The 23,212-nt window shown below is 40.3% G+C and overlaps 1 protein-coding gene across 9 annotated transcripts in view; it reads right to left on the bottom strand.

Moving 5' to 3' along the window:
- The window catches only part of EBF1 (EBF transcription factor 1), a 389,962-nt gene that overhangs the window by 313,585 nt on the left and 53,165 nt on the right, over nucleotides 1-23,212 (bottom strand). The gene's annotated exons all lie outside the window — the stretch shown is intronic.

Here is a 23,212-nt window from a genome sequence, read left to right as displayed (position 1 = left end):
GCAAATAAGGATTTCTATTATTAAAAGCAGGTTGAAGTTGGGGCTTTGTGTAACTGCTTCCTACTTTACGAAGTGTCTCTATTTTAAGTGTGTGGATAGTGCTTGAAAAATCCCAGCAGGCTCTAGATGAGACAGGATCATCCTCCTTAGCACTAATGGAAGCTGGGCTCTTGCACTAAAGAGAGAGCACATCCTTTGGGCAAAACCTAGTAGGTGGCTGGATGGGAACAGGAAGACCTGGGGTGGGAGTGAGGGTAAATAAGAGAACGATCCTTAATTTCATTCTCTCCAAGAATTTGGTGACAAGGCAGGAAGAGAGAAACCAATGAAGATGACCAGTTATAAAAATAGTCATGGGGATATAAATTACAGCATAGGGAATACAGTCAGCAATATCTATGGATGATGCCAGGTGGGTACTAGAATTATTGGGGTAATCACCTCGTAAGGTACATAAACATCTAATCACTATGTTGTACACCTGAAACTAATATAATATTGTACGTCAACTGTAATTAAAAAAAAATTTTTAAAAGAAACAGAAAAAAATACCCCCCAAAAATTATGGCCTGCTCAGCTAAGAAAGTCTACACTTCTGAAAAGATGCCATCAACATTCTAAGCAATTGAAATAGTATCAAGTTGGGGTAGGAGATGAAACACTTATTCACTCATCAATTATTTATTTAGCATATATAGGGCTGGAATGTAATGATGAACAAGAAGAATAAAGTATCTGCTCACATGGAATTATCATTCTATGGGTGGCAGTGAGAGAATTGTACAATTAACAAGGAAACAAAAAAGATACTCCAATGAGAGCAGGGACCTCATCTGTGTTGTTCACTACTGTATCCCCTGCACCAAGCACGGTAGTGTGGACTCAACAAATACTATGTGTTCAAGGATGAATGGAGGGTTGGATGGATAAATGAATGGATGGTTAGATGTAAAGATGGGAGGGGAGGTAGGAGAAAAAGTGGAGGAACCAAGATGGCGGCATAGGTAAACACCTAAACTGCTGCCTCGCACAACAATTTCAAAACTACAACTAAAAGATAAAACGTCTATCACCCAGAACCACGGGAAAGCTGGCTGAGTGGAAGTTCTACAACTAGAAGGAAAGAGAGAAGAGCATTGAGACGTGCACAAGCGCTGAAAAGCTGAGGTACAGAGGCGCGCAAATCGGGCTGGCGGAGGGCAACTGGGTGCGCTGCTTTTTTCAACCCGAAGGGAGACAAGTTCCCATTACTCTGAACTGATCCAAACTCCTACGGGGAGAAGCTGGACTATCTGCCATCGGGTCGGAAAGTGAGGGTGGCTTTCTTGCAGAGGTGCGTGCAGCAATCATTGTTTACTGTGCTGGGGCGCGGGGACTTGGAAATGCGGAGACGGCTGACTGGCAGCCTTGCTGTTTGCCACGCCCTAGACTAGTGACTCCCTGAGACCCCGCCCCGTACAATCTACAAACCCCCCCAAGTTCCATGCAGCAGCTTTTGCATATAAATGATCTTCCCTATCACAGCTTAACCTAACAAACTGCAGCTCTGGTCAGACAGCTCCAAAACCTCCAAACCCCAAGCAAAGAGAAGAAAACTGTAGTTCTCACTGTAGCTCCTGCTGGGTGGCCTCAGACAGTAGGTAACCAGCACCCCATTAGAGATCCAGAAGCTAGTGTATCTAGTGGTCAGTGTGAGACAACACCAGATTTCAACTACTCACATCCATAAGTGACACATTCAAAAGGCAGACTCAGTGAGCACCAAAGCCCCACTGAAGCAAGTCCTGCCCCATAAGCGTGTCTCCAGCACAGCAGTTCTTCCATTATAGACACAACGGGTCCTCACAGCCAATTGGCCAGGAGGTCAATTCCTCCCAGTGTACCAACAGCAATCAAGGCTTAACTACACCAAGACTTTGCACTCAGCCCACAAAGGGGTGCACCAAGAGTGTCCACCTCAGGTGATAGGCTGAACCACTGGTCACCTACCACAGAAAACCGCTCCATCAACACAGGGAAGCAGCAAAATGAGGAGACAAAGAAACATGTCATGAATTAAAGAAATGGAGGAAAACAAACTACTGGACATAGAGTTCAAAACCACATTTATAAGGTTACTCAAGAATCTTCTAAAAACCACCGAGAAACTTGATGAGATCTCCGAGGAGCTTAGTGAGACCTTCAAGGACCTTAATGAGAATGCCAAAAAAAAAAAAAATGGAAAAGGACCAGTCAAAAATTAAGCATACACTGTCTGAAATAAAGAATATACAGAAATTCAACTGTAGATCAAAGGACCCCAAGAATCAAACCAAAGATCTGAAATATGAGGAAACAAAAAACACCCAGCCAGAAAAACAAAAAGAAAAAAGAATCCAAAAATATGAAGATAGTGTAAGGAGCCTCTGGGACAACTTTAAGCGTACCAACATCTGAATTATTGGGGTGCCAGAAGAAGAGAGAGAGCAAAATACTGAAAACCTATTAGAAGAAATAATGACAGAAAACTCTCCCTACCTGGTGAAAGAAATAGACTTACAAGTCCAGGAAGCGCAGAGAACCCCAAACAAGAGGAATCCAAAGAGGACCACACCAAGACACATCATAATTAAAATGCCAAGGGCAAAAAACAAAGAGAGAATCTTGAAAGCAGCAAGAGAAAAACAGTTAGTTACCTATAAGGGAGTACCCATACAACTGTCAGCTGATTTCTCAACAGAAACTATGCAGGCCAGAAGGGAGTGGCAAGAAATATTCAAAGTGATGAACAGCAAGAACCTACCACCAAGATTACTCTACCCAGCAAAACTATCATTCAGAATTGAAGGTCAGATAAAGAGCTTCACAGACAAGAAAAAGCTAAAGGAGTTCATCACCACCAAACCAGGATTACATGAAATGCTGAAGGGTATTCTTTAAGAAGAGGAAAAGAAGAAAAAGGTAAAAATAAAAATTATGAACAACAAAATGACAACAAATACATAGCTACCAACAAGTGAATCTAAAAATCAAGTGAATAAAAAATCTGAAGAACAGAATGGACTGGTGAATATAATAGAATCAGGGACATAGAAAGAAGTGGACTGACAATTCTCAGGGAGAAGGGGGTGTGAGGGGTGCGGGAAGAGATTGGACAAAAATCTTACACCTATGGATGAAGACAGTGGTGGGGGGAAGGGCATGGGGTGGGGTGGGGAATCAGGTGGAGGGAAGCTATGGGGGGAAAAAAAGAGGAACACCTGTAATAATCTAAACAATAAAGATTTATGTGTTGTTTTTTTAAAAAAAAAAAGAAAAAGTGAATAAGAAAGGCTTCGCTAAGAAGGTGACATTTGAGCTGAGAAGCAAGAAAGAGGCCATCATAAATGTTCTTTATGAGAAGTTCCAGAAAGAAGGAACAGCAAGTTCTCAAGACATTAACAGGTCTGGAATGTCAGAAGGAGGCCAGTGAGGCTAACATGTGTGGCAGCAGCCCTGGGCAGCAGGGACCGTGGCCGGGTTGGAGATGGGTGCACCTGGAGAGGACTGAGGATGGAAAACAGAAAGGAGCTGTGATAGGAACTTTGTCCATCCAACCGGCATTTTCAGAACCTCTGATATATAAAAAACTCAATGGGAATTCCTATGGAGAATACAAAGGCTCCTTTACCCCAAGGAGGGTTAGCCAGAATTTTTTAAGAATAAAATCTTAGCTATTTGTTTTGTAAACAAAATAGAAGAATCAATCATATGTGTTTCAAAACCATAAAATATGTACAAGGCATTATTTTTGATAGCTATTATCTTTATTGTATAAATATTTAAACAAAATGATAATAAAATTACTATAATTCCAATAAGGAAATCCTCAATGAGAAGAAAATAGAGAAGTTATAAAAAAAAAAAAAGGACATGAAAATGATAAATGCACACATGGAAAATGCCCAACCACACTGGTAATAAGAGAAGTGCACACGTAAGACTAATGTTCATCTATTAAATGAGGAAAAAGTAAGTGTAATGATAATATACAATACTGGCAAAGATCCAGAGAAAGTGGTACTCTCACAAATAATAGACTTGAGCACTGGGAACTCAAGCTGTTGGAAAACCATTTGATGTTATGCATGGAGTGCCATGAAAATGTTTATAATGTCTGAAGAAGTAATTCTTCTTCTGAGATTTATCACAAGGCTTTGAAAGTATTTTCTATGAAGCCCTCGGGTTCTGCAGAGGTGCCTCAAGGCCTCTGGTGATTCTGAAAGGGAAGGAAGGGTTTAGGTATTCTACCCCATGACCCAGCACAGCTCTGTTTTATGTCTTCAGGGTCCTGAATATATAACAGAGTTTACTGAAAAAGGGACTGCTGATACTTAACTTAAGAGAAACAAAACTATTCTCTTAAAGAAATAATCCAAATGATAAAAAATCACTATAAATATGATTATGTTCATCAGTATTATTTATAATAGTGAAAAATGAAAAAACTTAATTTTCAATCGTAGGAAAATAATTTATTATTCATTAAACATGAGCTATTCATGAAAATTTGTATATATATCATACTTTACATGTAATTACAAAATTATATATCATTGGAATTTAAAACAAAAAACACGGAATTCTAGTCATATTATCGTAAGTTTGTAAAGATGCACATGAATTAAAAATGCTATGTGCATGGTTGGATTGTGGGATTTTCTTTCCTTTTGTATTTCTACCCCAATTTTTCTGGAATTTAGTTAAATTAATCATAACTTACTAAAGAAAAAATATGCCTAAAAGTAACCTTAATGTACAGGGGACCATGTATTATTATTCTCTGCATCTCAGCATCAAGCAAAAGAGCTGGCAGAGAAGAGAAACTCCACAAATACTGGCTGACTAAATAGATATATTTTTTTAATTAAAATCTGATTATAAATGAAGCAGTAGGAGAGGCAGGAGAAGTTTCTCTGGAGGAGCCATAGCAAGGCTCCAATTCATGCAGAAGGGAAAGACAGCCAGCAGAATTTGGAGATTCAGCAAGCAATACAAGTGTCTGGAAAAAGGAAGACGTCTGGGTTGCAGAGCATGAGGCACCTTGAGGACATTTGAGGAATAGGAGGCTGAAAAGGTGGTTTACGCCCACAGGCTAAATAGTTTAGGCTTCATTCGGGAGGCCTTTGGTGAGAAGAAACGACATGATCGGGGCTGGACCTGATGAAGACTAACGTGGCTGGAGTGTGCACAGCGGACTGGATGTGGTGCCACGGGCTGTGAAGATAACAAGGCCCCAGACACCAGTTGGAAGGCCCTGAGAGATCCCAGGCTGACTCAGTGTAGGAGCTGTAGGGATGGATAGATGAGAACCACCGCATGGGTAGGGACTATATGTAGAACTCTCCAACAACATGCCTGCGATCCATGAAGACATATAACCTGTCCTTAAGAAGTCTATACATTTCTTGGAAACAGAAACTCCCTCCTTAACTCCCCATCTCAACCAGGCTTTCTTTAGTGCCCGAGCGTGCGTGTGCACATCCAAAAATTAAAGCCTCGTCATTTCTAACTTTTGTTTATTAGCAGTCCCAAATGTTTCCTGTGCTATATAAAGTTTACCTTCGACCTCCACTGGGGAAGTGAGGGGTGGAGCAGGGAGAAGGGGAGGAGAAATCTGTGGAGGACTCACTAGCATACCTTCTCCAGTTTTAACATAATGCATTAACTCTGAAGCCCAAATCAGAAGGTTGCAAATGCACATAAAGCACCGGTGATTTAGAGCTCCCTGCTATACACAGTTCAGCAATGCACGGAATGTAAAAATACATGGAAACCACAACACAGCAGGAATCTGGCTGAGCTGCTGGCAGCGCTCACTGTTTCCCACACAAGCCCTAAATCTGACCCAGCGATGAAACTTTTAAAATTTGTAAAAATAGAACAGTTGGGAAATCTTGGCCACTTTTAGTTAAAATAAAAAACAAAACCTCCATATTTGTGGGTGCAGTTGAAAAATCTTCCCTACTCCTCCCCTCTTTGAAGAAATGTTCATGGTTAAAAAAAAAATTTTTTTTTTTCAAAAATGTCAAACCATGCTTTCCTTTTAGATTACCTGGGGGATATGTTCCAGGATGCTCTAGAACAGTGGTTCTCAGCCTTTCTAATGCCGAGACCCTTTAATACAGTTCCTCATGTTGTGGTGACCCACAACCATAAAATTATTTTCGTTGCTACTTCATAACTGTAATTTTGCTACTGTTAAGAATCATAATGTTAAATATCTGTGTTTTCCGATGGTCTTAGGCGACCCTGCTAGTGGTTCTCAACCTGTGGTTCGCGACCCACAGGTTGAAAACCGCTGCTGTAGAGCCTAAGACCATCGGAAAACACAGATATTTACATTACGATTCATTAACAGTAGCAAAATTACAGTTATGAAGTAACAAGGAAAATAATTTTATGGTTGGGGGTCACCACAACATGAGGAACTGTATTAAAGGGTCACGGCATTAGAAAGGTTGAGGACCACTGCTCTAGAAGGTGGAGGTTGTTTTTGGGTTAGAATCTCCACCAAGACCAGCCCCAAAATGTCCAAACAATATCAATGGGTTATAACAAATATCTAAAGAATAACCCAACCAGCATGGCTCAGTGATTGAGTATGGACCTATGAACCAAGAGGTCAGGATTCAATTCCCGGTCAGGGTACATGCCCAGGTTTCGGGCTCGATCCCCAATAGGGGGCATGCAAGAAGCAGCCGATCTATGATTCTCTTTCATCATTGATGTTTCTATCTCTCTCTTCCTCTCCCTTCCACTCTGAAATCAATAAAAATATTTTTTAAGAAAATATCTGAAGAAGAAGAACAGTACAGCTACCACTTATTTATACATTATGTGCCAGAATCATATCCTATACTAGTAATCCTATAATCCTCAATCCACAACTCTGTGCAGGTAGGTGCTATTACCTCTGCTGTACAAATTAAAGACACAAAATAAGTTAATTTACCCAGGTATACATGGTAACCAGTATTCAAACCCGGGACCGTTTTATTCAAAATCCAGCCTTTTTCCATTGCATTTCTTCCATATGAATAAATTCCCCTCGTCTACCCAACACAGCTATATTTAGACATCAAGATGTACCACTGGTTCCTTGATCAGCTCTTATTTAGTTTCCTTGGACTAAATTTCTAGACCCTTGAACAAACCTCTTATCTGTATATTGTTATTCTTGAACATATGCAATGTCTGTGCCTAATGTCAGAGCCTATGTTAAATAATAGAAGAATTCTACAGGGGTGAAGAGGGGGGAACATATCTCTTACACCACGCCAGACTTTTACAACATTTCACTAATGTTTATTTTGGAATTGCCATGAACAATATTATGACACCGGCTTCCTTAAAAATTTAGCATTTACAATTAGCACTTGAAATGAGTAGATCCAGGGAATGCATTTTGTTCAGTGCTTAAAACCAAATTACCTCAAGAGGCTATCTGGAGCTCTTGAGTCATTTTGTTAACTATGTTCTCCATTTAACTGAGCCCCACACAGACAGAAAGGAGGGGAAGGAGAATAAGGCTTGAAATTCCACTTTAAAAAAATTTTTTTTAATATTCTCTTCCCTCTCTCTTTCCCTCCCCAAGGTTCTCCACCCTCCCACATCCGCCCCACCCCCAAACTAAATATAGAGACCAAACACCAAAACCCAAACTTGAAAATTCCCAAAGTGCTAATCAGAAAATCATTTTAACATGGAATACAAAAAAATTAAATGCAATGCTCCAATTCACATGAGCAGCCACATGGAAGAGGGGAAGTGGGGCACACCTGAACTTGCTCGGGGGAGTTCTGTACACATTTAACCTGCTCTTCAGCCATCTCTTCCTTCCACCACACAGCACAGGAAAGACCCATTCTGAGTCTAACACTAGAGCCCTGGCTTTTCCTACCATTAATCGCAAAGTTAGATCCTGGATACAGAAATGTTAAAGGATCAACAAACATACAGTTAGCACTGAACTCAAATGAATTTTTCCCCTTTCCCTTTTATTGAAGCGAGAGAGAAAAAAAACAAAGCTTCACATGCTTCCTTTTCTTGACCTACAACAAATTCCATTAAACTTCAGAAACAATGCTTTGAGATGCTGGAGGATGCGGACAGGAAACTGAAGAAAGGCTTTGCACAAAAGTTAAAAACGTCTTTTCTGGAGGGAGGGCGGTGGCAGGGAAGGATTGGAACTTGACAGTGAGAGCTCATGGCAACCAAGAAAATAATTAGATTTGGATGCCATGTAGTTGTGACTGGGATGTATAGCACATCAAAAAGGATTTAGCTTTTAGTCAGAGTAAAAGAAATATACAAATGCCTGTAAATAAGTAATGATTACCCACAAAGGCTAGACATTCATAAAATGCCCTACCAATAAAATTCCATCATATTTTCAAGTTACCTGAAATCATCTTTTTTGGAATGAATATCAGTCATCTGCCCATGACTGATTCATCTTTAAGACTGAAAGAGTCTTCTTCCTACCCACCCTTTTGTTTCCCAGGACACTTAATTTATGAATGTTTATCACAATAGCATAAGCTTCCAAAAATGGTGTAATAAAATTGGGCTTAGATGTCACCATTAATAAGTCTGTTATTATGAAATATAGTGTTTGCAATGAAAGCCAGGTTTATGCCTGCATTTCATCATTATCCATAAAGTTGGGGGCCATTTTGAAACTTGACTCAAATGACTCAAATTCAAGATAAGAAAATGACTTCAAAATGATACTCCAGCAGTGATTATATTAGGCTTCTTTGGGGAAGCACTCAAACTGTGCTTTTTGTATTCCAACTCATTGGCCCCCAAAATGCAAGAAGGGTTAACCTTGATTGCAAAATCAAGAAACAAAGATACAGGCCTATTGTGCAATAATCAGCCCACATTTCAATGAATAAGTAATATTTCTCACAAACCCAAGTTAGATAGTGGATTTATTTAACCTCTGGGGGTCAGGTAATAAATACTAAGTGAATTATTCAGTCCAATGGCTAATCAATACAATTCCATGATATATTTTTTGTGTTTCATAAAAGGTTGTACACTAAAGGCAGTGAGCAATTATGGAAATTGGGCCAGAGCACCTCTCAATTCCTCTCCGGCTTGAAACCCCAGCAGGCCACCTTGACAGCAAATCGATTAGTGCTCCAGTGAAGCGGCTCAGTGACCTCTGACCCGCTTCCAGCGTGGCCTGACAGAGGAGAGAGTATTTTATATTTATTTTATTGAATTAACTCCATCTTGCCTGTACCAACGCTTTACACATATTAGGCAGCAAGCTACAAGCTACTTCATTGTCGTTTTCCATCGCTCTTGCTAAGCAAGCCCCTCCCCTTGCCCTGCAGATTTCTTTGTCCTCGTTTTCCTTTCACTTTTGGCCTCAATATAGGATTTCAATCCACCCTGAGACTCATGATGGAAGTCCAGGTAATAAAAACCAAGAGTGAAGCACATAATCCTCCTGCAGTATGGTTCCCACCCACCTGGGTTACTCAGAACGGTGCCTTACCCCCATTTTTTCCCTCTATAAAAACAAAAACCACTCTATAAGATCCAGTTTAACATGAAGCTCTTTGGAAAACATATGCCATGAAACATTAAGGATTGAAGATATTTCTTACTAGAAAATCAAAAACCAGGAGCCTTAGTTATTTCTCTATTTTTGTTGCTTTATTATATAATTGGTTTGTTGAAGCCATCAAAGAGAGAGAAAGGGAGAAATCAAGCCAAGAGAATTTAGGGCACTGTTTCATCAAGGGAGCAATAAACATAAAGACTCATCAAACATCAACTAAAAGCTTTCAAGAAAGGGAAAATTCCCAAATCACACAAAAAAAATTTTACCTGTATTTTTACTATATGAAGCATCAGAAACACACACACACACCAAAATAAACCCCAAAAATGCCAAGAAGAAACTGAGAATTCCAAGTCAGAAAAATCTAGTTGGCAGCTCTTGGTATTAAACAATACCAAAGGTTAAATTACCAGCAGAATTTGATGCTATAAACCACAGGAGTGAAGGATCTTCAGCCATATTTGGAGGAAGCCATGGAGACTGCAAAGTTAAACCACTTACATTCAAATCTCAGTTTTTCTGCTAACTAGCTGTAGATTTTGTATAAGCCCCTTACCTTCTCTAAGCTTTAATCTTCCCCATCTATCCATAAGGATGACCACATAGTCTTGTGTGCAGTAAGTAATGTTGGCTATCATTATGTAACCAGACCCTAAAATACTTGTATGAGTAGGGAAGAAGTAATTTTTCAGCCTCATTTTATAAATGGGGAAACTGAAGGATGTGGAGGATCAGAATGTATCAAGTTATTGCCCTTCCCAATTTCATGTACACATGGAAGTATTGTGAGAACTACCCCCTCCTCAAAATCTCTCTCTTGGATTTGGAGAACCTTGACTTTTACCATTAAAAATCAGTCCTTGGGTTGGTCTCTCCAAAGATATAAAATGAAAGTTCTCCTCCTCTTCCCACTCCTTTGTCAGGAGAGACTTGGGCCCTGGGGAGCACTGGCTTTATGTGTGCAGAATGAGGAATGAAACTGAAAAAGAAAACAGACTAAAGAAAGCGGGGAAGAAGAGAAGGATTCCAGAGTTGTGCTTTAACTGCTCCATCATCTTATCAGCCATTATCCAGCACTTCCGGGTACCCTGTTTCTGATAGAAAGGGAGATAAGCTAATCACTTGAATCCCCCAGCTTCCTTAGCAATGAGGACCACTGTCACCTTCCCACCTGCCACATCAGGCACCTTTAGATCTTCTAGCAAAAGAGGACTGGAGGGGCGGGGAGGGGGAGATCCATTTGCAAGAACTGTTTCTGCACAAATGCCTTCAGCTAGGCTCATGGGCAGTGCCCAAGTGACAGGTGGTGCCAGCTGCCAGGGCTATTTTTTAAGGACTTATCACAGTTCTGGGGAAACTGGGAAGAAGGAGTACTAGTATCTTAATTTTGCCCCTTATCCTGCATTGCTCTTTGCTACCCTGGGATTCATGATCTTATTTTATTTTAGTAGTCCTTTCTCCCTTGACCCATGCCCCACCACAAACATCCCTTTTGGTAGATAGAAAGGTAGACTCACCTTCTCTTCCTCTTGACTTGCAAACCTCATGGCAAAAAAGTAAAAAAGCCAGGGGAAGCAGTGGAGGGAAACAAACCCACCCAGACCTTCTCTACTTAGCACTTATGTATCAGCCCAGATACTTCACACTTTTAGAGCCAAAGAAAATAACATGTTTTTTGTATATATTATCCAATCAAGATGTACCGAGCTGATCACACCAAAGAGAGATATCAAGACTCAGGGTCAAAACAACTTAAAATTGAATGCAGTGGTTGGCTCTAGACCAGTAGTCGGCAAACTCATTAGTCAACAGAGCCAAATATCAACAGTACAACGATTGAAATTTCTTTTGAGAGCCAATTTTTTTAAACTTAAACTTCTTCTAATGCCACTTCTTCAAAATAGATTCGCCCAGGCCGTGGTATTTTGTGGAAGAGCCACACTCAAGGGGCCAAAGAGCCACATGTGGCTCGCAAGCCGCAGTTTGCCGACCACTGCTCTAGACTATCAATACAAGTCTAGGGTATGATTATGTTGGGTAGGATGGGGAGAAGAAAGCTTGTAAACTTGTCTAGAAGCTAAACTCCACAGCAAGTAAACACCAGTTTAACTCAGAGTGTGTGTGTATTTGAGTGGGACTGGGAGGAGCTGATACGTCTAAGCCATACCTTGGTAGTGTCAATGACCTAGTGATATTTGGTTTGTTTGGGGTTTCTTGACCCATTATATTAGCAAGACTATCAGCAACACTTTCAATGTCCCTGGTCTAGTACCTGTGCACCTAATTGCCTGTGAAAGTATGACAGTCAACAGTAATGGAATTGGGCAGAAAGTGATCCTGGTTTGGATAATGACTAGCTGTATGACCTTGAGTGAGTCGCCTCCTCTCTGGACCTTCATCTATAAAATGGAGAGGCTATTTCCTCTCCATAAACATTATGTGATTCAAAGTGGTTTGTTTATCTGAATGTGTGAGAAGCCTGAGATGGAATGTTTACTTCCTTTGGAAAACTGAAATTTAACAGCCAAAGAAGTCTTTTTTCCCTATGAAGAAATAACAAGAAATCCATTTACTCAATCTGCTAACCCCCAAACCAAAAACAAAGAGAGTCCATGGTATAAATGAGTTGGCCAAGACTTTGGCAAACGCTCTCTCACAAGTCAGCTGTCTTTCCTGAGTCTTTTTGCAAAATGGCAAAGCATATTCTTTCAGGTTCCACAAAAAAAAAAGGAAATCTCTCATACATTTGTAAAATTCTATGCATTAAACCATAAATTATTCTTTCCCTCTCTCCCCCTTTCAGAATCTATGCAAAAGAGATTACTTTTGTCGTTTTTCAATATTACTTTCATACTTGGAAAATGCGTTTTCAAAAAGTTATTTATTTTTCACAGCATGTCGGGTTGTTATATTGTACTAGTTAAAATAAAACCACTATATAAACTACTGTGTACTTTTGCATGCATTACATTTTCCTACAAATGCTGTGAAGTAGGATTTTCACAGGCCCCAGGTATATTTATTTTAAATATTACATTATACTTTATCTTAGCACTATTCCAGACTTTAAGAAAGAACTAGGAAAGCCAGTTGCTAAAGTAACTTAGCTATTAAATAACTTTCTTATTGAAGTTCCTCATTTCAAAAGAGAAATTATTTAAATATGAAAAGCAATTTCACCATGAAACTTAAAACCAACTCATACCATTATTCCTTCTTCTCAAGAGCTCTTAGAATAACTAATACCCACCTAAAAGCAAGAACTGGGCAGCGAGTAAAAACATGTAAAGCATAAAATATCGAATGAGTGCAACCCAGCATTTCCAATAATGAGGCCCACGGGTTCTTGATATATATGGTTAGGTTTAAAATATTTCCTGCAGTAGCTCTAAAAGATGACAAAACAAAACAAAAGCTTGCTTGAGGCAACCCTAAATTTTATGCCTAAAATTGTTTTCTGCTCAAACATAATATTAACCAATCTCTGAAGTACCATGAATTTCTTAAATAGCCACCCCAATTAAAGACTACAGGGAACATGCATGCAGGGGCTTTCGTTAGCATTTGGATTTTGGACCATGGGAGTCCTCAGTGATGGGTGAAAGGAGCTTACTGCAGAATCATCCCCCAAAACAAAGCTGACCCTTGCCTGAAACCGAAGGAATGATGGCCGCCCACTGGTCCCTTGCTGGGTTTGGAAAATGCTGCTCTCCAGCTCTCTCTGTGGCTGAGTGAGAGGCAGAAAGAGGAAATGCTTAAATATTTAATAAACGGTTCTGCAAAGGCTTCTGAGCCCTAGCATGAAGAGTTTGAAAGCACTAGCTACGTTACGTCCACTGAGAACACCACCGAAATGGCCATCAATGATCCAAATTGCAGGCGACTCAAGAAACGTGTTTCTTTTCCTTTTTCTTCTTCTGAAACTGAGTTGGCAGTAGCCTATCATGAAATCTTTCAGAATTGCTTTAATCTTTCATTTTAGTTTCATCTGAAGCCACAAGGAATGTCCACCCTCGCTGCCCTGGAGGTCACAGGCAGCAAGTCCCCAAACAGGGAAAGGATACTCGGAGAGAGGCAGAGAGCAAGACTGAAGAAAAAAAAAGGCAAGGATACACCACATGTATTTTTAATACTGCCAAATTTAGCTAAAATGTGCTCCCTGGTAGTGCTTTTAACTAACAAGCAGGCAATATATTGCACTGTAAAATGTTTTATTTTAACACCTTACAGTTTCTAGCTCTGTGGCTGTTGCAGGTATATCCATTAAAAGCAACACAGACCATAAATCAGAATTCCATACCTTTTCACAGCATATGAATCTATTCTCCTGCTGGTAAGAACACAGCTTTCATTGATGCCGGTGGGGGTGACATATACTTATACAGGGGAGAATAGACCACTCCATACATGTGAATTTATGCTTTTAGACAGGTGGCTGTATGTAGACAAGAGACACCAATAAACAGATTTTATTGGAGCTGTTTAGAAACAGATTCTGTGCTACATATCTACAGAGGAACCGTCATCTTTTTCAAAGGGAAATACGGAGGCAAGCCCTTGCCAGAGTTATGATCTACAAATTCATTACACCACAATGCGGTACCCAACCTCATACGCATCCATGGTTATTTGAGCTAAACTTGACCAATCTTCAATGCTTTAATGAGCTAACAGTACTTCTGAAATTACACTTATGCTGAATCTAATTGTAGTATCCCTTATCACTGCCATGAAAACATAAACACCACATGGCAGAAACCAAATGTTAACTTTTTAATGCTCTGCTCCATGTATATACCTACACCAACACAGGGTAAAGATCCTACAAAGAACAGTTTTTTCATGAGGCATAACTCTTTTAGATCGCCACCATGGCGAACAATACACTGGCTTTAAGAGAATATACTTCTCGTGTTTAAAAAATAAATAAACACTAAAATAGTCTGCGTTGCATATGGATTCTGTATGGTTATTTTAGATTCTTCTGTGTTTGTTTAAATATTTACTTTTATTTTCCTTCTTCATTTTAGTCACTTCCAAAAAGAGAACCCAGGAATAATGCAAGTTGCAAAAACAGATGTAGAAAATATTTTTTTTAGATATGCAGCCTAAATTTCCATAATTTACAATAGATATTCACACCTGCACAAATGGGTTGACATTCAGCATATGTATCGAGCTGTGTGTGATGAACAGAGGGCTTTTACCAGAATAAAATGTCTATTTCCAGAGAAATCCATAAACTAGAAACAAACCAGCTCCCTTCTTCAGCTCCTTCCTGTAGTTCATTTTAAAGAGAGCTTCTTAGAAGATATTAGAGGGTCAGTTCACTCATATTTACTGCACCAAATATTGCTGATGACTGACAATGCCATGTCCATCTGTTGCAGGGACTTAAAAAGCCATGACAATCTACTCACATTTGCTTGCATGGCTATGGTAGAAGGAACCACAAAATAGTGATCTCTCCAAAAGAGAAAAATAATTAGAGAGTGGCACAGTGGAATTTATGAATGAAAGTGCTTTGGCTGCAAAGCTTTCCCATTATAGCCCTCAGCCACCACAAAACTGCTGTGTAATTGGAAGGGAACTTTTTCCCACACAAAGAAGCTTGCTGTAGGCACCAACCCATCAGAGATGGCACACTGGCATGAAAGAATGTACACCTGCGGCCAGTCTCGCTCCCTGACTGGAGCCTGGACCATGCTTATGCCCTCTGGTCACCGAGGGACCTGGATCTGTGAAGAGCACAGGTCACGAGCCACAGACTGAAGGATCATTAAACTTCCGAGGTCATTTCATCAACTTGATTTAGAGTTGAGGAAACGAAGCCTAGACAAGCAAACTAAACAAATCTCAGGTGCATGGTCAAAGGCAAAGGCAAAGCCAGGACCAGAACTCAGCATCTTCCTGCACCCTTGCCCAGAGTCCCTCCCCCTCCATACATCTAAAAAGCTGACCTATTTCCGAGTTTATTTACCTAAAACCATGGTCAACCAATTCAAATGTTATCCCAAATGTCATTCTGGTTGGGAAACAATCAACTTCCTCCAAACCAACTTAGACATATTACTGTTTTCCCAAAGGAAAAAAAAAAATTTTTTCTTTATGTGTATGTACATCTGTGTGTATTTGTTTTCTGGTCTCCCAGCAACAAAAACTGTATTGAGGCTTAAAATAGTTAGCATCATTTTGGCTTTTCTTTAAAAAAAAACAAACAACTATCTTCTGAACAGAATTGTACCATAGGTCTCATATTTGTTAATATCTTAAATTTCAAAAAGACTAAGTCTTTAAGTTCAATAAGGGGTTCTGGGTTTTTATTCACTGTGCTTCCTAGCATAATCATTACATATACTATTTTTATGTAGCAAATATGAACAGTTGAAAAATTAAAAGTTTAACAGGATGCCATGATAGGGAGCTGGTTTAGATTAGGTAGTCAGGAAACGTCTGTTTTAAAAGATCTTTCTGGAAAGGATAGGGCCTGATTTACAAAATTTACATCTTGTCATAGATGAAAAAAACTAATAGTGAGCACCTACTATCTAACTGAACCAGGTATGTAAAGAATGTTCTACTCCGCCCTAGCTGGTTTGGCTCAGTGGATAGAGCGCCAGCCTGCAGACTGAAGGGTCCCAGGTTCGATTCCCGTCAAGGGCACATGCCTGGTTGTGGGCTCGATCCCCAGTAGGGGAAATGCAGGAGGCAGCCGATCAATGATTCTCTCTCATCACTGATGTTTCTATCTCTCTCTCCCTCTCCCTTCCTCTCTGACATCAATAAAAATATATTTAATAAAAACAAAAGAATGTACTACTCCTACAACACAAAACAATCCAGCAGATGGATATTGCTTTCCTTACTTTGCAGATTAAAAAAATCCTAAATTTTAAAAGGATGAGATTACTCATCCAAGGTCACACAGCTAGTGAATGGACAGGAGGTTTGGAACCCTGTCCATCTGATTCCAGAGTCCGTGCTATTTCTACTGTGCCACTCTGACTAAAAGGAGCATGCAGCCATAGGAATTTGCTCTTGGTTTGATCACAACTTCCCTGGGGGCAAGTTCCCTGACACCCTCCCACCACCATTAGTCAGTTCTTTTTCTCCCTAATACATGCACTCAAATCCTCCTCCTGCACTTGCCTTTATAATATCTATAATATCTATAATAATAAAAGTGTAATATGCAAATCGACCGAATGGCTGAACAGCAGAACGACCATCCGGACAACCACGCTATGACACCCACTGGCGCCAGGCCAGCCAAGGTGGGTGCGATGTGATTGGTCAGGTGTCTGGCCATTGCCCCATGATCGCCCTGCAGAAGGAGGCCCAGGCCAGGGGCTGGCAGGGCGATCAATCAATCGGGGGGCTCCACGATCACCCCAAAGAGGGAGGCCAAGGCTACCAGCCAGCAGGCTGCAGCGGGTGGGCAGGGCCTCCCTCTTCAGGGCACAATCGATTGCCCCAAAGAGGGAGGCACAGGCTACCCAGCACAGCACTGTGCTGGGTGGTCAGGTCCTCCTTCTGTGAAGGCAATCCATGGTGGATGGGCAGGGCCTACCTCTTTGGGGCGATTGATGGCGGAGCCCTGCTATTGATGGCCCCAAAGAGGGAGGCCCAGGCTACCTGGCTGCGGCACTGCAGTGGGTGGGCACTGCAGCAAGTGGGCAGGGCCTCCCTCTATGAAGGCGATCCATCGCGGGGCTCCCGGAATGTGAGAGGGCACAGGCTGGGCTGAGGGACGCCCCCACCCAGTGCACGAATTTCGTGCACCAGGCCTCTAGTCTAATATAATTGTTATCTTGCCTTTATTTATGTGATTCTTTGAATGACTATCTTTCCTACTCAACTATAAGGTCTATGCAAGGTCTAAACAGTCTTTGCTGGCACATAGTAGGTACTCAGTGTGTGAATGAATGAATGAATGAATGAGCCACTATTTCAAACTTACCTTTGCTATAATTCAGCACACAATACATAGCCAGGAGAACCCAAGTGGCTATCACTCTCTAATTGTCCTAGCCAGATCTGATAACAACCACAATTTAGATTCAAATTATGTCTTTCATTTAAGCATCTCAAAGCAAGATAAAAATAAACAGCTGGAAATAGCTAACAAAATAAAAAAAAAAAAAAGGAGAGGGAGAGAGAGACCAAAATAAGTTTAGAACTCTGCCAAAGGTTTTGATGGTAGCAACAAAGCCATAAATGTCTCACGCACTTCATACGTCACCAGGGCTTGCAGATGGAAATGATATCAGTTCCATTCTCTGCTTCTGCTCCCGCTCACCAAGACACGGCTCCAGGAGAAGGTGATGTGATTTACCCGGCATTCTATCATTCTGAATCCTCTATTAACCAGCACTTGTGCAGTCACAGTACAATGATAAATGATGGTCATAATTCTGACCCTAATTCACAACAAGTCACCAAGATATCCTCTGGATCATAGAAAAATGACATTAGGTAAGAAGTTCTTTGAGAGTAGAGACCACATTATACAATTCTCCCAGGGGCTTTATACAACACATAATCATTGAATAAAACTATATTGATCATAACAACTATGTTATTGTATCTGAAAATGATGTTCTGTGTAGAGCACAAGAAGAAATTATCTACTAACCAGAATATTTAACTACATAGAACACCCATTAGTGTTTGTTAAGAGGAAATTAAGTCATAGTAAGTAGAAAGTGATGATGGTCTAAATATAGGATATTTGGTCCCAACCTCTTATTTACTAAGAAATTATAACATTGGGACTTTCAAAAGGTGTAAGGTAAGGCATTATGGTTGGTGTTGGTGTTGTTGTTTTAATCCACCAGAAACTACTATCTGGATATTTAAATTTTGATATAATAAAACAAATTAAAACTCTAAAGAGAAGTTTGGTATGTTTTCATAAAAGCATCCTAGCTAGAGTGCAGGAGAGGGAGGACATTAGTAGAATTAGCCCTAATTAGACTCATAACAAATACAAATACACTTCATTTTTAAATTAATCATTCTCCTTCTTTCCCAAAATGCATGTGAATACTAGTATGTACTAGTACATTGCCAGAATATAAAAGTTTAGCCCTGGTCGGTGTTTCTAAGTGGTTAGAGTGTCTGCCCAAAGTCTCCTGGGTTTGATTCCTAGTCAAGGGCACCTACCTGGGTTGCAGGTTCCATCCCTAGCTTCAGTTGGGGCATGCGTAGGAGGCAACCAATCAATGTCTCTCTCTCTTTCTCTCTCTCTCTCTCTCTTCCCCCCCCCCCCACCCAACCCTCCCTTCCACTCTGTCTAAAAATCAGTGGAAAAAATATCCTCAGGTGAGGCTTAACAAAACAAACAAAAAGTTTAAAGCAAAATTATATTATTCTAGATTATGGGTCCCTGAGATCTTTATCTATCAGTAGGCAATTATTCATGGTTTTGTTATTTATTCAATAACACTAGGTGTTAATTAAGCACTGTAATATAAAAACCATAATGATTTAAATATTTCCTATCTCATCTATACCATCTCTCTCATTCATTTGTATTTGCATATAGCTAATGTAACTTTGGCCAGGATTATAAGGAAATTAGTTAATTTTCTATAAACCAAACCACAGGGAAAAGAAATATCCTCAATGGACCAGAGCTAAAAACAAAGACTCAAAAAAAGAGGAAAATATCAAATAACCTTAGACCTTACAAAATACACTCAATCCTTTGAATAACTGTGTAAATATTTGAGTGTCTTTTGTTTATGTTTTCTTTCTTTTTATTATAGAGATAGATTTTATAAAGCAGTCCTCTTTAAAAATGAGAAAAAAGAAACTGGTTTATTATTTAACTTCCGAAAAGCCAACATCAAAGGTTACACTTTTGGCCTTCAAGACCAGATCATTTGTAATTTTTTTATTATTATTTTTTTAATTTTTATGTGGAGAAGAGTCAGAGATCTCAAGAATTCTTATCTAGAGGCTTCTCTTAGCCAAGCTGAGTTGATGGGAATTACTCTTTTTTGCCAAAATCCAAAAGAGAAGCTGTATACATTCCCTCCCTCCCTCTTCATCTCTCTCCTCTGCATGCCCCCCCCTCTCCAACTTCTGACTCAAAATGAAAATATTTTTTTTCTCCTTGTATTTAAAGGGAGAGGGAAGAAAGAGTCCTAGCTGTATTGGAAGTATGCGTCTACAATTTCATTACATAAAAGAAATGATCTGAAACTCCTAAGTTTATTTAACAAACCCACAGTGTTTATTTAGAACTAGGGTGAGGGGTGCTTCTTATTTGCATACGTTATCCTGTGAATTTACTACATGCATAATTTTAAGGTGCTTAATGAGTGATTCAAATAGAAATAGAATTAAGTTGCAGACAATGACAGTAATGAAACTCAGGGACAATGAAATAGGATGCAAGTCCAAAGCTGTTTGGCTTAATCAAATTGTGCATCCTACAATCCAATTTCTATTGCAACCGCAGCAGCTTGAGATAAAGCTGTCATAAAGTCTTATCAAGATTAGTCAAGATAATATGAACATTAAGAAACCATATTTAGATCATTTCAATTCTTCCATCTTCCCACCCTAAAAAGGGGTGGCTGAGAAAATGATCGGGCCAGTTTGCCTTCATTCTCTTCTCTCTCACCTCCCCACAGCTAATCTGATGCTTTGTTCGCTTCCCTCCATTCCTGCCTCCAGTACTCACTGAGACTTCATCCCCTCTGGGCCTTACTATCACAGTAACTTCCTAACTTGGTCTCCTTGCCTCTGGGCAACACCCTCTACAGCTTTCTCTTTTCATCCCTCCAAGTCCAACTCAAATATTACTTCTTCCTAGTCCTTGATATGGGTGTTCCTTGGTACTCTAGCACACCACCTAACATCTTATTGGTCTGCACCTCTCAATTGTACAGACATTTGAGGGCAGAAAAAGCCTCAAATGTCTGTACAATACCCTGAGCAATAGGGTATCCACAAAAGAGACCCTCATTATTCTCACTGAATTTAACCCATTAGCTTTATTGTGGAATTGAACTATTCACTTAATTGTGCTGTGTTGTCCATGATGACAAGAATCCTGCTTATTAAAACATGCTCCTATAACACAAGTAGAATGTGTAAGAGTCATTGGCCTAAATGGAGTAGAGGATGAAAAGAGGCTCAAAGTAGGCTGAAATATCATTTCAAAATTCCTTTCTCAAGGAGCAGGTTAGATCAGACAGGGACAGACAGCACTGCTTGACTGGAGATTCAAGCTACTGGTTACTTTGCTTTCTTTTTCTAAACAAATGCTTATTGAATTATATGCTTTGCTATGTGCTGATGACTCAAAGCTTGATAAGATGTGGTCTCTGCCTTCCACAGTGCTGATAGCAAAGACTAAATATGGAAAAAGTTTGAAAAACAAAAGATTTTATAGGAATCATGACTGACAGAATCACCAATGTTCTGCTAAAGGGGATGGAGGGACTCCTACTTCCCAGTGTTTGCCAATTCCCATAGTGTAAATATTCCCACCGTGAGTGATTTCAAGCTACCAGTGTAAGACCACTGAACACAGTTGGGAAGAGATTCACTCAGTTGATTCTCATGAGCCCATGCAGGCCAGTTACAGCACACCACAGGACAAGATCTATCTCCCCACAGCCACAAGCTAAGTTTCCCATTACCCAATAATTCATCCAATAGCTATTTATTGATCACCATTAAGTGTCAGGCACTATGCTGGGTAGAAATAAAATAGTAGACAAACAGCCAGAGACCCTGGCCTCAGGGAAGTGACAACATACCTTGTGGGAACTGACCCAGCTGTGGAGGTTAGAAAAGGTGTGCTAGCACATGAGTTAGGAATTTGGACATTATCCTACAAGTTATAAGAAGCCAGTGGTGGGTTTTACACTAGGGAGGGGCACTATGAAACTTGAATTCTGAAAATTCAATTACTCTGGCTTCTGTGTGGAATGAATGGATTCTAGAGAGGTCAAATGGGTGCAGAGACATTAACCTGGAGTTATAGCAGGAGTTGAGGTGGACACAGGCATGGTAAGCATGTGGATGGTGTGAAGAAGACAGAGTTGAGAGATACTGGCTGCCGGGTATGAGGAATAAAGAAGCAACAAGGATAATTCCCAAGTTTCTACAACTGGAGGGAGAGAGAAATCTGTAAGTAATATGAAGAATATGACCTGGTCTAGGAACCACAGTTGAGAGTTCATATTTGGACACTAAGTTCTTCAATATGGATTTTATGTCCCCACCTCCTAACTTCTCAGCCCTATATGTAAAATTGGCCCCCACAAAAGAAAATCCTTATCTCTTATCATGGCCTTCAGGGCCCTTACACACTGGTCCCTACTTTCCTCCCAGCCTCCTTTCACACCAGTTGCCATAAAACCCATTTTACTGCCACTTCCCTCCATCAGCAGAATCCCCTTCCCAAACTTGCTTTCTGATCCTTGCTTCTTGGTGGGAGGCAAACACTCAACATCTAACAGAGCCACACACCCCAGAACTGTGTGTATTTAGGCTGAGGACACAGGGCTCAGATCATGTCTCATTCATCTTTGTAATGCCTGGATTTGTCAACAGATAGATACCATATTTTCCATATTTTGGTACCATATTTTCCAAAGCAAAATCACAACAGGTGGTCTAACAACATGAACACTTAGAAGAAGACAGACAGAGAGATCTCCAGACACACAATAAGCACTCACCGAACATATATTGTGTATGAATTTTGTGCATTATTGATTCAACAGGGAATCACGGAATGCCTACTATGCCACACAGCAGGTACTCAATAAAGAAAAAATTAACTTTCAAGTATCAAAGCTTCCCTCCCCATAGGCACTTTATACTCAGGTTCTGTAAAGGATGCCTCTGGTGCTTGCCTCCCATCTCCGTAGTCCACTCTGATTTCAACCACCTAGCTCACCCTGACCGCAAGTCACCACAAGAAGGCTTCCTTCCATGGCACACCAACTCTGTAGGAGTTGCCTGGCTGACACGCAAGCACAGCTTCTGAGGCGCATCCATGGACAACCCTCAATCCAAGGGGGAGAAGAGCCAGGAAATAAATGTTCTAGCCTCTTGTCCTTCAGGCGCATAATTTGGGGAGGGGGCGGGGAATGGGTGGGTATGTTTTAGTCTGCCTCTTAGGAGATCACAACAGGATTGAACACCTATTGCCTAAGCAGTGACTTTGAAAATGTGTCATTATCTCAATGTTTCTTCCTTACCTGTCACTCTCCTCAGTTCCTGCTTCCTAGGATCATGCCCACGTAAACTACCTGCATCCAAATCCCTCTGGAAGGTCTACTAGTACTTTCAGGAGAATTTCAAACTTAGATAGCTTCTAATTGAAAGGGGAAGAGGGGAGGTGGAAGAGGGCATAGAGGGGACAAATGGTGATGGAAAAAATTAAATTAAATTTAAATAAAAGAAAGCAGCCATTTCAGTCTCCATGAGATACTCTAGCTTTCCCTCTGGCTAATGAATTCCACATGGAAACCAGGGTGAGGGCTATTCAGAAACTTGCAGTTCTGTGGTTCTATGAGGATATCTGTGGAGTGCTGCCATGAAAACATCACATAGTAAGTGCTAAATGCATAGCTTGTCAAT

Source organism: Plecotus auritus (genome assembly GCF_963455305.1).
Source record: "Plecotus auritus genome assembly, chromosome: 6".
In the NCBI taxonomy this organism is placed as follows: Eukaryota; Metazoa; Chordata; class Mammalia; order Chiroptera; family Vespertilionidae; genus Plecotus; species Plecotus auritus.
Note: the sequence above shows the minus strand (reverse complement) of the source record. Positions and strands in the feature narration are given on the sequence as shown.